This window comes from Capsicum annuum, chromosome 1 (genome assembly GCF_002878395.1).
Source record: "Capsicum annuum cultivar UCD-10X-F1 chromosome 1, UCD10Xv1.1, whole genome shotgun sequence".
Classification (NCBI taxonomy): Eukaryota; Viridiplantae; Streptophyta; class Magnoliopsida; order Solanales; family Solanaceae; genus Capsicum; species Capsicum annuum.
In genome coordinates this window covers 187858340-187872097 of record NC_061111.1, presented here as the reverse complement: position 1 = coordinate 187872097, position 13758 = coordinate 187858340, and positions in this window count along the sequence as shown.

Below are 13758 nucleotides of genomic sequence, written 5' to 3'. Positions count from 1 at the left end.
CATACTCCGCAATGTGCTGATGGGTAAAATGACGGTATTTAACGACTGAAATATAAAATCGCCATAACTTCTTACCCGATTATCAGATTTAGGCAAATTTTATATCATTGGAAAGCTAACTCAATTTCCTAAATAATGTCAGGTTCTAAACTAAAGAATAATAAGTGCTTCAAAAATTTTATATATGAATACTCATGTGTTAAGACTTAAATTATGCTAGGGAAATACGGTATTACATCCTCTCTCTTTTGATAGTCTCTCTCAACTCTCTCCTAACCAACAGTTCTAAATAATTTCTCCCTTTAATTCATAGAGACTTCAAGCTCTGGTGACAAATATCTAGGCGAGTTTCTTTTCGACTTTCAATTGTTAATCGATGTGACAAGTAGTGTTCTCTAGCAACAACAACTTTGAGTTCTTCGTCGTCCCATTTCTAATTTTATAGGTAAAAAATTATGTATTTTTAGTTATGAAGAAATAAAGAAAATTCTCTTCTAGTATTGGTTAATAATTTCAATATTTCTTGCTTAAATTTGAAATATGGACTGAATAAAACCCTAATTTCTAGCATTTGTTCTCTTCTCTTTCTGATATGAAATATAATTTTTTATTGCTATTGTAGTTTTTATTGTCAAATTTTTGATTCAATTTGTTGGTGATTTCTGGTCACTGTTGATGTTCTTAGTGTGTGTGTTGTATTGATGTTACTAGGTTGATTTGTTATTTTTCTTGGTAAAATGGTATTGCAACAGACGAACTATCTGATGAAATAGATAAACTATTAGACGAAATAGATGAACCATCTAATGCAACAAATTAACCGTTTGACGCAACATTTGAACTATCTAATGTAATAGATGAAACATCTAATGCAATAGATAAACCATCTGATGCAATAGATAAAATATCTATTGTAATAGATGAAACATTTGATGTAATAGATTTGACATCTGATGTAATAGATTAAACATTTGATGCAACAGATACAAATTTGATACAATAGATAGAAATTTGATGCTACACATAAAAATTTGATGCAATGAAAATCTGATGAAATAGATAAATAATCTAATAGATCATTCATCTGTTGCAACAGAGGACTTATCTATTTTTAAGAAATCTAAACCATATTGATCCAATAGATAACTCATTTAGCAACAGATGAGTGATCTGATTCAATAAATGAATGATCTATTTTAACAGATGAGTGATCTATTTTTATTATTTCCAATGGATTACTCATCAACTGCAATGGGATAGTAATAGGTTGCAATAGATAACCTACCTAGTGAATAGATGAGTGATCTATTTTTATTATTTCTACTGAATTACTCATCCGCTGCAACATGTTGGTTATAAGTTGCAACAGATAACCTACTTGGTGCAACCGATAAGTGATCTATTTTTATTGTTTCCAACAGATTACTCATACCTTGCAACAATTTGGTTATATGCTACTATAGATATCCTACCCAGTGCAATAGATGTGTGGTCTATTTTTATTATTTCTAATGAATTAATCATCTGCTGCAACAGGTTAGTTTTATGCTGCAGTAGATAACCTATCTGGTGCAATAGATAAGTTATCTATTTTTATTATTTCCAATGAATTACTCATCTACTACAACAGGTTGGTTATAGGTTACAACAGATAACCTACCTGGTGCAATAGATGAGTGATCTATTTTTATTGATTGTAACTGATTACTCACCCCTTGCAATAGATTGGTTATATGGTACAACAGATAACCTACCTAGTGCAACAGATGAGTGATCTATTTTTATTATTTCCAATGGATTAGTCATCCATTGCAACATGTTGGTTATATGCTACAACAGATATCCTACCTGGTGCAATAGATGTGTGGCTATTTTTATTATTTCCAACAAATTACTCATTCATTCCAACAGGTTAGTTATATATTGTAATAGATATCCTACCTGATGCAACAAATGTGTGATCTGTTGGAACTATTATTTGACTATTGTACATGTTTGATTTACTGTTATCCTTTTTTAATGATGCATTAATCAATTATAATCTACTTTATGTTCTTGTTACTTTTAGATAATATAGCTCCCAAAAGAAATAAAACCGAATCTAGTTCAAGTAAAGGAACAAGTGAAGCAGCTAGGCTACATCCACCACTCTATGAGTTTTCTTTACAAGCATTATCTCAATCAAGAGCAGAAAATGATGAACATGGGGAGGAGGAATGTTTCAAAAGACAATATCCAAATTCTAATAGCCCTTCCACCGAAGAGTTGGTCAAAATCTTCAGTATTGATTGTTATCCTGTGAGAATGAAGTGCGATGGTGCCACAGATTTAACCGGTGATTTCTTAATTAAGTCAGTCATGGGAAAATCTTTTGATGCCCTTAGAAAAATACTTTGAGAACAAAAATTTGATGTTTATTCTAGGTACTGCTGCTTTGGGCAATAGCTTAATTTGCCAGAGGCCAACAATGCTCATTTCTAAATGAAAATGGTATATGATCTTCTCAAGTGTAGGTTTGTGTATGAAAACAAAAATAAGATGGATGAGGTGTGGATAAATTACTGTGGCATGCCTATTTGTTTTTGTTGGAAGGAGTTTGCTATAGTTACTGGATTAAAATATTATCCTCCTTCTCCTTCTCAAGTTATACCTATTCTAACCCATAAAAAAACACCTCGTACACCCAAAAAAGGCATAGGCAAGTAGAGTGATCATGATGACCTGGTTTTCCTTATTGGTCCAAGCTTCAAAAACATAAATTTGATAGAAATGTTGAAAGGTAAAAGACTTTCAAAGAAGCATAAGCAATCATTGTGCTTGGTTTGGTTTGTACATAATGTTCTTTGGGCAAAAGACATTAACAACAATATACCACTTGGTTTAATAAAGCTCTCTGAGGATATAGAGGCATTTAATAGCTATTCTTGGGGTTATGAAAGTTTCAAAATGATTGTCAATATATGTTGACTTCGTTAACGCCAAGAACAATCAACTTATATGGCTTTTCATGGGCTTTCATGGTAAATATTTTTTTTATTATTACATGATTCATTTTTTTATTCAATAATGCTTTTAATTTATTTGCGTTATTTTATAGGCTTAGGCATTTGAAGTCATTCCTTATTTGAGACAACAAGTGAACTACTAGGAAGAAGTTTCCTATCCAAAAATCCTGAGATAGTTGTCAGACAAAACTAATAAAAATACAAAATTTTTTAATCTCTTCAATCCCCCGAAGGAAGCAGTAAGCTAATTCTAATTAATTTTTTTAATTAATATTTTTTAAAATGATTTCATCATCATTCTAATATACGTACTGATTTATTTTAGATTGTCTATCCATGGCTTATTCCGACTAATCTAGAGTTGAAGATGCCATTTTTTCTTACTTTACGATCTGTGCAAACTTTATCGGATCCTAAGGTCATTGATAGAATAAAGAAGAAATTATTTGGAGCAACAACCATCACAAGAAAAACAATTCTGGAGGGTGGGCTTTTTGTTATTGATGATGGTAGTGGTAGTGGTGCTCCTATTACAGCTTTTGAAATAATAAATCATTATGATTATGATCATACTAGTTATATAAATTTTGCCACTTCGAGTGAATGTTCTCCATGCAAATATCTAGACTGCAAGGTGAAACATGATGGAGTGATTAATGTTATTAATGCATTAATTAGTTCTGTAAAGGAAATGACATCTAAAAGAGGTGTCATTCCATCAAAGAGGATTTAATATCCATACACTCCACTAGAGATCAAGGGGGCTACGAGGAGAAGGAAAGAAATTTCTAAGGGATCATCAAGCATTGAAAAAAGCAAAATTACAACTCCTTTGTCTTTGTCTTGCACCTTTGATCAATGTACAAAGGCTATAGGAAAGCAGCATGAGTTGAAGAAGTGAATGTCTATCATCTGTTCCAACAAACAAACAGACACATATCTTTTTCGACAGATTATACATCTACTGAAAATAATCAAACATATATATACATCTATTGAAACTGTCATATAACTTATTGCATCAGATGCTCTATCTATTGTATTATTTGTCTATTTATTTCAATAAATCAAACATGTCTTAGTACTAATTTAATTTGTACCAACAGATGAGTCATTTGTTGTAATAGATAGGTCATCTATTCAAAATCATTGTACAACTCTGTTTTACCTATTTGAGTTTGGCCCAACAGATCATCTATCTGATCCAACAGACAAATAATTTATTGTATATCTATGATTAGCATTGATACTTCTGGCTTTCCAGGTGGATGTCACAGTAAAAGCTATTGTTGAACAGCATAATACACAGATAATAATCCATCAATTTCTTCCATGGAAAAAGAAAAAGTGGAGCCTGTCAGTTCAGGAGAATGGAAGAATTACCCATTTTAATGGTTAAACATCTCGGACGAGGCTCCAAAAAAACTAAAAAATTTGATCAACGACTATTCAGAATGGATTGCCGATGAGCTGTTAAAGCATCACGCCGGCAGGTACATAAATCATTTTTAAAGATACTGATTTATACAATTCTTGTTGTAAAAACATGACATAACATATATAAATCATGTAAAAAATAAAATGACGAACACTACAAAGTGAACGAATTGAGTCTTGGTCTGGATATGTTTGACTTTGTTGTTGCGCATCTCAGAACGAAGGATTGGTTCTATTTGATGTCATAGCCCCAAACTTGCTGGAATGATGAGGTTTAAATATCATACATATTACTATTAATTAATACTTTATTTAATTACATCTGTGTATTAATTTTACTGTCGCGTAATATAAAATGTTTGATAATATGTGCAACACATCGATGTTATTTTTTACTACCTCCGAAAGACGGGCAAGTTACAAACACAAAAACAATACAGATACACGACAGAAAATTATTTGTACAAAGTTTACACGATATGTTTTGTCAACAATAGCTGAAAGTTTTCCAAAATAAGGAAGGCTTAATCAACATTATCAAAGGTTTATCATTCCAGCTGGCTTACCTTGGCATTTGGTCAATGAAGTGTACATCCCAATTAATTATGGTGATGAATTCCATTGGATGTTGGCCGTCATCATTCTAAAAGAAAGGCACATCTGAGTTTATGACTTGATGTCGCGAAGGAGATGTTCTGAGCCGTCGTCTGAGATACAAAAGCTAGCCAAAATACTGTCTACTTACCTTGATATGAGTGGCTTTTTGGACCAAAAATTTTGTACTGATTGGTTGACGATTAAAGCATACCTAGATAAAATAGGTAATCCATTTGATGTAGAATATGTTGAAGGAATTTCTCAAAATCTCATTGGTAGCCTGTAAGTATCATGATTTAGTTTCATTTTCTATGAATATAATTTAATCCTTAGTTTTGAACTTATTAGTTGAAATGGAATACTAGATTCAAATATCATACCAAATAATACATTTGTTACAGCAGATGAGATATCTGTTGGAAATTATCAAATAGATTTAGACATATGTAGCAACATTTGGTCATCTGTTGGAAATTATCCAACAGGTCTTTCTACTTTTTTGATTTATTCCAATAGTTACCTATCAGTTTCAACAGATAGACTATATGTTGCAACGGATTGTATATGAGTTGCGACAGAGACTAAAAATATTTGCATAATCAAATAAATGACCAACCTGTTGCAACAGATAATCAGTCTGTCACAACAGATATACTATTTATTATAATAGATAGACAATCTGTTGCATTATAAAAAAATCAACTTTCATCAAACATAAAAAAATTGTTATGGTGTTTCCCTTTGTACATCTTCTCTTTTATACATAGGCTCCAAGCATTTAGTTAGTACCCCATAATCCCAGACCTCTTGCATCTTTTCCACAATGGTGTCGCATAGACTAGACATTTCTATGTTGGTTAGAAAATATTCGATGTATGCAAGTGTGTACGGCCTGCACACGACATCGGTTTTAGTTTTTAAGGTCCATGCCCTTGTTTTGACCTTCAAAATCCCATGCTTTCTTCATCAAGACTTCCACTGGCTAATGATCTATCAGTTTACTCTGCCTCAACAAGCTTGGGAGCAACTCCAATAGTGGATGCATGTGGATAAAAAAGCATCATCATTAAAGACAGGTAAGTTACAGTCATAAACCTTAATCTTTCCTTCTTCGAGAAGTATCTCAACAGTGAGAAAATGTTTGACTTCCATATCATGACTGCAAGAATTCTCTTTTCTTTGGTCCAGCTGTTGCCATAAAGATATGGCCTCTTTCTTATAACATAGCTAATCATATCATCCTCCCATTCATTTGTAAAAACTGACCAATCAAATCTCGAGCCACCGAGAGTTTTACCTAGATCCTTGAGATCATTGTACCTATTCTTAAAATTGTTGTAGAAGTTGAGGCCATTATCCTATCGAACCATCATAAACATCCGGGTACGCTAATTTCCTGCCCCTCATAAGGTAGAGAATTTCATTAACATACTATAATATAAGAAGATAATTTTTAAATAGGTTAGTAATTGTAAAGAAAAAAACATAGTGGAAAGATGCAATGGATGGTCCATTTGTTGTAGAGGGTTCTCTGAATTTGTGTATAGATTATCCAGTTAATGAAACTTATGCAAATGATTTTTAATTTGTTGCAATATAACAACCACCAGTTGCACCAGAATACCCAGTTATTGCAACAGATGACACATTTGTTACGTAGTTTCTTGTTCATGGAGTAGATTAGAAGGCTAGGTTAGGAAAAGTAAACTTAACTTATCCATGTACCACTTACACATAGATGTCATATTTCTAAAGTCTTGGGCATCAAACATATGCATGGTGTATTCTTCTGCAGGTTTCTTCTTCTTGGGGTACTTGGTATTTCGCAGTTGTCCTCTCTTGGTCGCCAAGTTCTGCATATATGTCCACCTTCTTCAGTGGCCCCGAAACTTCAACAAATTTTGGAGAGGGAAGAGTTGCAATCTTTTTTGTTTTTAGACTGGAGAGTATTTGGCTAATTTTTCTTTTCTTCATCCTAACTTCTATTGTAGAAGTGTATGGGTCCCTCACCTTCTTAGATGGTATGACACCCCTATTGAATTTTAATTCCTCGATGACTTCTGAATTTCAATTCCTCGGCAGCTTCAGAGATAGCCTCCAGTTTTTCAAAAAGTTTATCTAATTTATCCTTGCACACTTTGCATTTGTAATAAGAATATGAGGGGTGAAGAGGAGTGAAAGGAACTATTACAAGGGTAGGAAGATAGGTATAAGGGTGAGAGGGACCTATGTAAGGGGTGATTTCAAATGTATTGATTTTTTCTTGAGCATCAACATGCTCATTGACACGACTGGCAGCAGTATCAACATCAGGATGGCTACCACCAACATCAACAACTCCACTGGCAACACCCTCAGAAGAAGAACCCGAATTTGTTACAGTAGGTCATGAAGAGCTTTAACATTAGGCTAACCTTGCCTAACTTCTCTTCTTATGGCTGTTTCTCTAGCCAATTCCTTCTTTATTAACTCCACTATTGGGTCTGTTATTTTATCAACAAGACCTAGAGTAATAAAATAAGTCATCCCCAACTCATGCTCAATCGGCACGATTCAAGGATGCATAACCTATAAAAAATATAGATACATTTAAATCGTATAATAACAATTTGCAATCAGTTGGGTTACATTTTTACACAGTCAACTTATGCAAAAGATGATCTATCTGTCATAATAGTTGATCTGTATGTCACAACAGATGGGTAATATATTGCATCAGATTACCTATTTATTGCATAATTAGCAGTAGATGGGTAATCTATTGAGTCGGGTTCAGAGAACCAGAGCAACAGATGGTTACTCTGTTGCAAAATATGGATCATCAATCGTAACAGATTACTCATTTATTGCACCAGTTGCAGTAGACGGGTAATTTGTTACAATAGATGACCCATCTATCGCAACATATGGCATATCTATTTCAATATCTTTTCTTGAGTCATATTATTTTACTCAAAAGAAGACGTACTGCATCATTCAGAGAGTTAAAGAGATCAGCCTCCTTAATTCTTAGGTTGCTTTTTGCAGCCAACTGCCTAAGGATCCTTGGATAAGAAACCTTAACCGGGTAATCCTTGACCTATTTCTAGAATGGAGGAATAGCTTCAAATGCTCAAGTTTAAAATGTGTAAACAGGAAGCAACCAAAAAAAGTCATAATAATTATTCAATATAATATAAAATAATCGATGAGTAATCAAATAGTGATTAAATTTACCATGAAAGCCCAAGAAAATCTGTATAATACGATTGAATTTGAGGATAGCTTCATCAGTAAATATTTTGTTGTCAAGTTGTAGCTGTCATAGCCCAGGGATAATTGTTGAATTTCTCAAAATCCTCATCAAGCGCCAATAAATCATCTTCTATGACTTTCTTGATGTCTCTTGCAAATATAATAGAATGGGCAAACCAAACTAACCACAATTTCTCCCTATACTGCATTGGTATGGTTTTATCCTTGAGATCTTCTATAAAATCCACCACTTTGTAGTTACGTCCAATAACGTCCAACAACCTATCTATTTTTTTATTGTGTTTGTTTATTTTGGTAGGTGGTTGCTTAGACAATGCCTTTCTTCTATTTAATGGTGGTGGTGGTGTGGCTGTCCTACTTGCCTTGGTCCTTTTGTGGGGTGTTTCCTTAGTGAGAGGTTCTTCTGGACAATAGTATCTCAAGCCTATTACTATGGTAAACTCTTTCAAGCCAAAACGAACTGGCATGCCACAGTAGTTGATCCAGATTTCATCTATTTTCCCTCTCCTTCGAATCTTTATCATCCCCCAAATACTTGATCCTACGCTTGAGAAGACCATATACTATGCTTATTTGGAAATTGTAATACCATGTGTTTTTCCTAGCTTAAATTCATTCTTAGAATTTCAAAAGTTTGCTTCAAAAATGAATATCATTTATTTCATATGGAATTTTCAAGATTCGGACCTTCTATTGTGTGGGAAATTTAATAATCTTTCACTCGATATCAAATTCTCCCAAATCCAACACTCAAAGAAAAAGTTAAAGCATTTTTAGTAATGCAGTGTCCTACCTGGGCACTCACCGCGTCACGGTGGATGCCAAAATGGCAATCTTCACATTCCAGTGGACCTCTATGATATTAGTTCATCGTGGAGAGGTCCAAATTCCCAATTGTCAACTTCTATAGGTGCAATGGGATAGCACCGCATTGCGCCAGAGTGCAAATTTGCACTCGTCCTTTCCAGTAGCTTAACGTAATTTCACCGCGTCGCGATGAAGTTATAATTTCCATACTCATGATCTATAATTCTAATTCTTATGTCATGACTTTAATCCTAAGAATGTGAAGTTCTTATTAGGTGAATAATGTTTGTAGAAGTCACTTAGATCCAAGTGGAGCTAAGAACATTAGATTCATTCAAAGTTTGGTGTCCAATTCAAGAACTCCAAGAACTCCTCTTCAAAAGAATCATAGGAATCCAAGATTCAAGCTTTCTAATCTAAGATCATCAATTAAGGTATATGGGGTTTGAGTAAGGATAACCCTTTCGTTCGTGTGCCCAAAACTTATTTTAAATTACAAGTTACTGAATTTTATGTGATTTCCCATGAAATTGAAGTTAGAGTTTATACCCAATTTGTATTGTTTGAAGATTTTGATATTTCAAGTGATTGAATGTTGAATTACATGACTATTTTCATATATTAATGCATATAATGTGATTTTTTAGATTTTTCAATTGAGTTTTAAGCATGATATTGTGATTCTTGATTTTATTATCTTGATATTGTTGATGATTTTCAAGAAGCATATTAAGTATGATGTTTTCTATGATTTTACATGAGTTTGAAGCATGGGGTCATTAATCCCTAATTAAAGATTGTTATTTCAAGATTGTTGTGCTATAAGCACCCTAAGATAAGATCATTCTCAGATATTTGATAAAGATTTGACATTTTGGTCCTAAACTAAGATAAAGAATCCACTTTATTCGTATGGCTTGAGATTTAAAGAAAAGAAAAGAGCATAATTGGTTTTCTTGTAAACCTTTGTGCTAAGTTTTGAAGTGGATTTCTTAAGATCTTGAGCATAAGAATGGGAGTAGTATTTAGCACCGAGTTGGGTATGATTCCATGGTCTCATGCCCCAGAACTACGTACCACCATAGGTTTATGATTACCCATAGTGGGCTAAGATAGTGATCACTTAAGTTAAGGTTTTATTCTGATGGCAAGGGTAGAACAGCTCTCCCTAACGTGGGCAAGATATTGGACACCATGTTATCTCACATGGTTTATGTTGGTTAGAAAAACTCCTAAAAGATGTTCCCTACTCTTAAAACAGCTTATTGATTTAAAGCATTAAGATAAAGTATTCTCTCTTACAGAAATCTTTTTAAAGTATTTTTCCCTACTAGAAAAGAAAAGCTTTTTTTTAGAAAACTAGGTGCAAAGGCTCACAAATTTATTTCAGATTATACTTTACAGAAAGATTTTAGTTACAAGATCTTAGCTTGCAAATTTAAGATTTAAGAGTGAGTCCTTTCTACACTTAGACAATATGATTTAAAGAGAGAATTTAAGTACAGCTTTTAGACTAAATGCTATGACTCACTAAAATTATAAAGTATGATTTGTTTCTTATTATTTTAGATTTCATTATTTCAGATAGTTCAACTTATGTGAGTTATTTACATTTAGCATGCATGATTTTTATAAAGTGTGATGATGTTGTTTTACTTATGTATTTCACTCCCATATACTCAGTACATCCTCAAAGTACTGATCCACATATATGTCTATATGCTACATTGTCTCGTAATGTAGGTACAAGTTTAGTATGCATATTCAGATTCAAATAGTTGCAGATTCCAGCCAGCGAGATGATGAGTCCTACTACTTTAGGGAATTCAGTTAGATTTATTGATGTTCTTTACTTTCTTACTTATATGTATTGATTAGTGGTAGTTGGGGTCGCTCGCTAGCTACCTATAGTCAATGTAGTAGAGGCTTCACAAATATCAGTCAGAGTCAGTCATGTAACTTCAGTCCCTCTTTTTTCATTTTATCATATTGTAAAGTTGTATCAGTATTGTATTTCTTTTATATTCCATTATTTTATGCTTCTGTGCAGTAAAATAAGTCATTTATTACATGTTTAATCAGTTGCTTATTAGTATGCCAGTTCATGGGTTAGCTTGGGATCACTCATGATCCTAAGCACCATGTGATGTCTTGGGATAGATTTTTGGGGTGATACGAACTTGGTATCAGAGCCAGGTTTAAGTGTCCTAGGGTGCCTATGAAGCCGTGTCTAGTAGAGTCTTGCAGAATAATATGGAGACGTTTGTATTTTTCTTTAAGAGGCTACAAAGAATTTAAGAAAAGTTTTCTTTCTTTTCTACTCTAGATCATGCAGTAAAGTTGTTCTCTCAGAATCTTCTATCTATTCATGTGTTATCCCAAAATTCATCATCAATGTATTATTCTTGACATAACATAATTAGCAAGTACCAGTTCCTCCCCAGATAATGCTCTTAGATTTACTAGCAGAAACTTCAGAAGTCATACAAGGGGCTTGAGAGGAGATCCAGAGTGCAAATTCGTACTCATCCTTATCCAGTAGCTTAATGCGCTTTCACTGCATCGCGGTAAAGGTGTAATTGTTGTACTCGTGATTCATAATTTAAATTCTTGTGTCATGACTTTAATCTTAAGAATGTGAAGTTCTTATTAGGTGAATAATGTTCATAGAAGTCACTTAGATCCAAGTGGAGCTAAGAACATTAGATTCATTCAAAGTTTGGTGTCCAATTCAAGAACTCCAAGAACTCATCTTCAAAAGCATCATAGAAATCCAAGATTCAAGCTTTCTAATCTAAGATCATTAATTAAGGTATGTGGGGTTTGAGCAAGGACAATCCTTTCGTCCTTGTGCCCAAAACTTATTTTAAATTACAAGTTAATGAATTTTTATATGCTTTCCCATGAAATTGAAGTTAGGGTTTATACCCAATTTTTATTGTTTGAAGATTTCGATATTTCAAGTGATTGAATGTTGAATTACATGACTATTTCATATATTTATGCATGTAATGCAATTTTTCAGATTTTCCAATTGAGTTTTAAGCATGATATTGTGATTCTTGATTTTATTATCTTGATATTGTTGATGGATTTTGAGAAGCATATTAAGTATGATGTTTGCTATGATTTTACATGAGTTTGAAGCATTGGGTCATTAAGCCCTAATTAAAGATTATTATTTCAAGATTGTTGTGCTATAAGCACCCTAAGATAAGATCATTCTCAGATATTTGATAAAGATTTGACCTTTTGGTCCTAAGCTGAGATAAATAATCCACTTTATTTATATGGCTTGAGATTTAAAGAAAAGAAAAGAGCATAATTGGTTTTCTTTTAAACCTTGGTGCTAAGTTTTTAAGTGGATTTCTTAAGATCTAGAGCATAAGAATGGGAGTAGTATTTAGCACCGAGTTGGGAATGATTCCATGGTCTCATGCCCCAGAACTACGTACCACTATAGGTTTATGATTACCCATGGTGGGATAAGATAGTGATCACTTAAGTTAAGGTATTATTTTGATGGCATGGGTAGAACAGCTCTCCCCAACATGGGCAAGATATTGGACTCTATGTCAGCTTACATGGTTTATATCGGTTAGAAGAAACTCCCAAAATATGTTCCCTACTCTTAAAACAGCTTATTGATTTAAAGCATTAAGATGAAGTATTTTCTCTTACAGAAAGCTTTTTAAAGTATTTTTCCCTACTAGCAAAGAAAAGCTTTTTATTTTTAGAAAACTAGGTGTAAAGGCTCAAAAATTTATTTCAGATTATGCTTTACAGAAAGATTTTAGTTACAAGATCTTAGCTTACAGATTTTAGATTTAAGAGCGAGTCCTTTCTACACTTAGACAATGTTATTTAAAGAGAGAATTCAAGTACAACTTTTAGAACTAAATGTTATGACTCACTAGAATTATAAAGTATGATTTGTTTCTTATTATTTCAGATTTCATTATTTCAGATACTCCAACTTATGTTAGTTATTTACATTTAGCATGCATGATTTTTATAAAGTGTGATGATGTTGTTTTACTTATGCATTTCACCCCCATATCCTCAGTACATCCTTAAAGTACTAATCCACATATATGTCTATCTCATAATGTAGGTACAAGTTTAGTATGCACATTCAGATTCAAACAGTTGTTGATTCCAGCCAGCGAGATGATGAGTCCTCCTACTTCGGGGACTTCAGTTAGATTTATTTATGTTCATTACTTTCTTACTCATATGTATTGATTAGTGGTAGTTGGGGTCACACCCTAGCTACCTATAGTCAGTATAGTAGAGGCTTAACAGATATCAGTCAGAGCCAGTCATATAACTTTAGTCCCTTTTTTTAGATTTTATCAGATTGTAAAGTTGTATTAGTATTGTATTTCTTTCAGATTCCACCATTTTATGCTTTCGTGCAGTAAAATAAGCTATTTGTTACATGTTTAACCAGTTTTTTATTAGTATGTCAGTTCATGGGTTAGCTTGGGATCACTCATGGTCCTAAGCACCGTGTGACATCTCGGGATAGATTTTTGGGGTGTTACAAAAATGGGCAGTGTGGTCCTCAGGCAGCTCAAGAAAGTGTCCAAAATAGCTCTTCTTAAAAGGTCTGTCTATGTTTTCATTCTTCATAGTTTTCCTAAATTCATCAAAA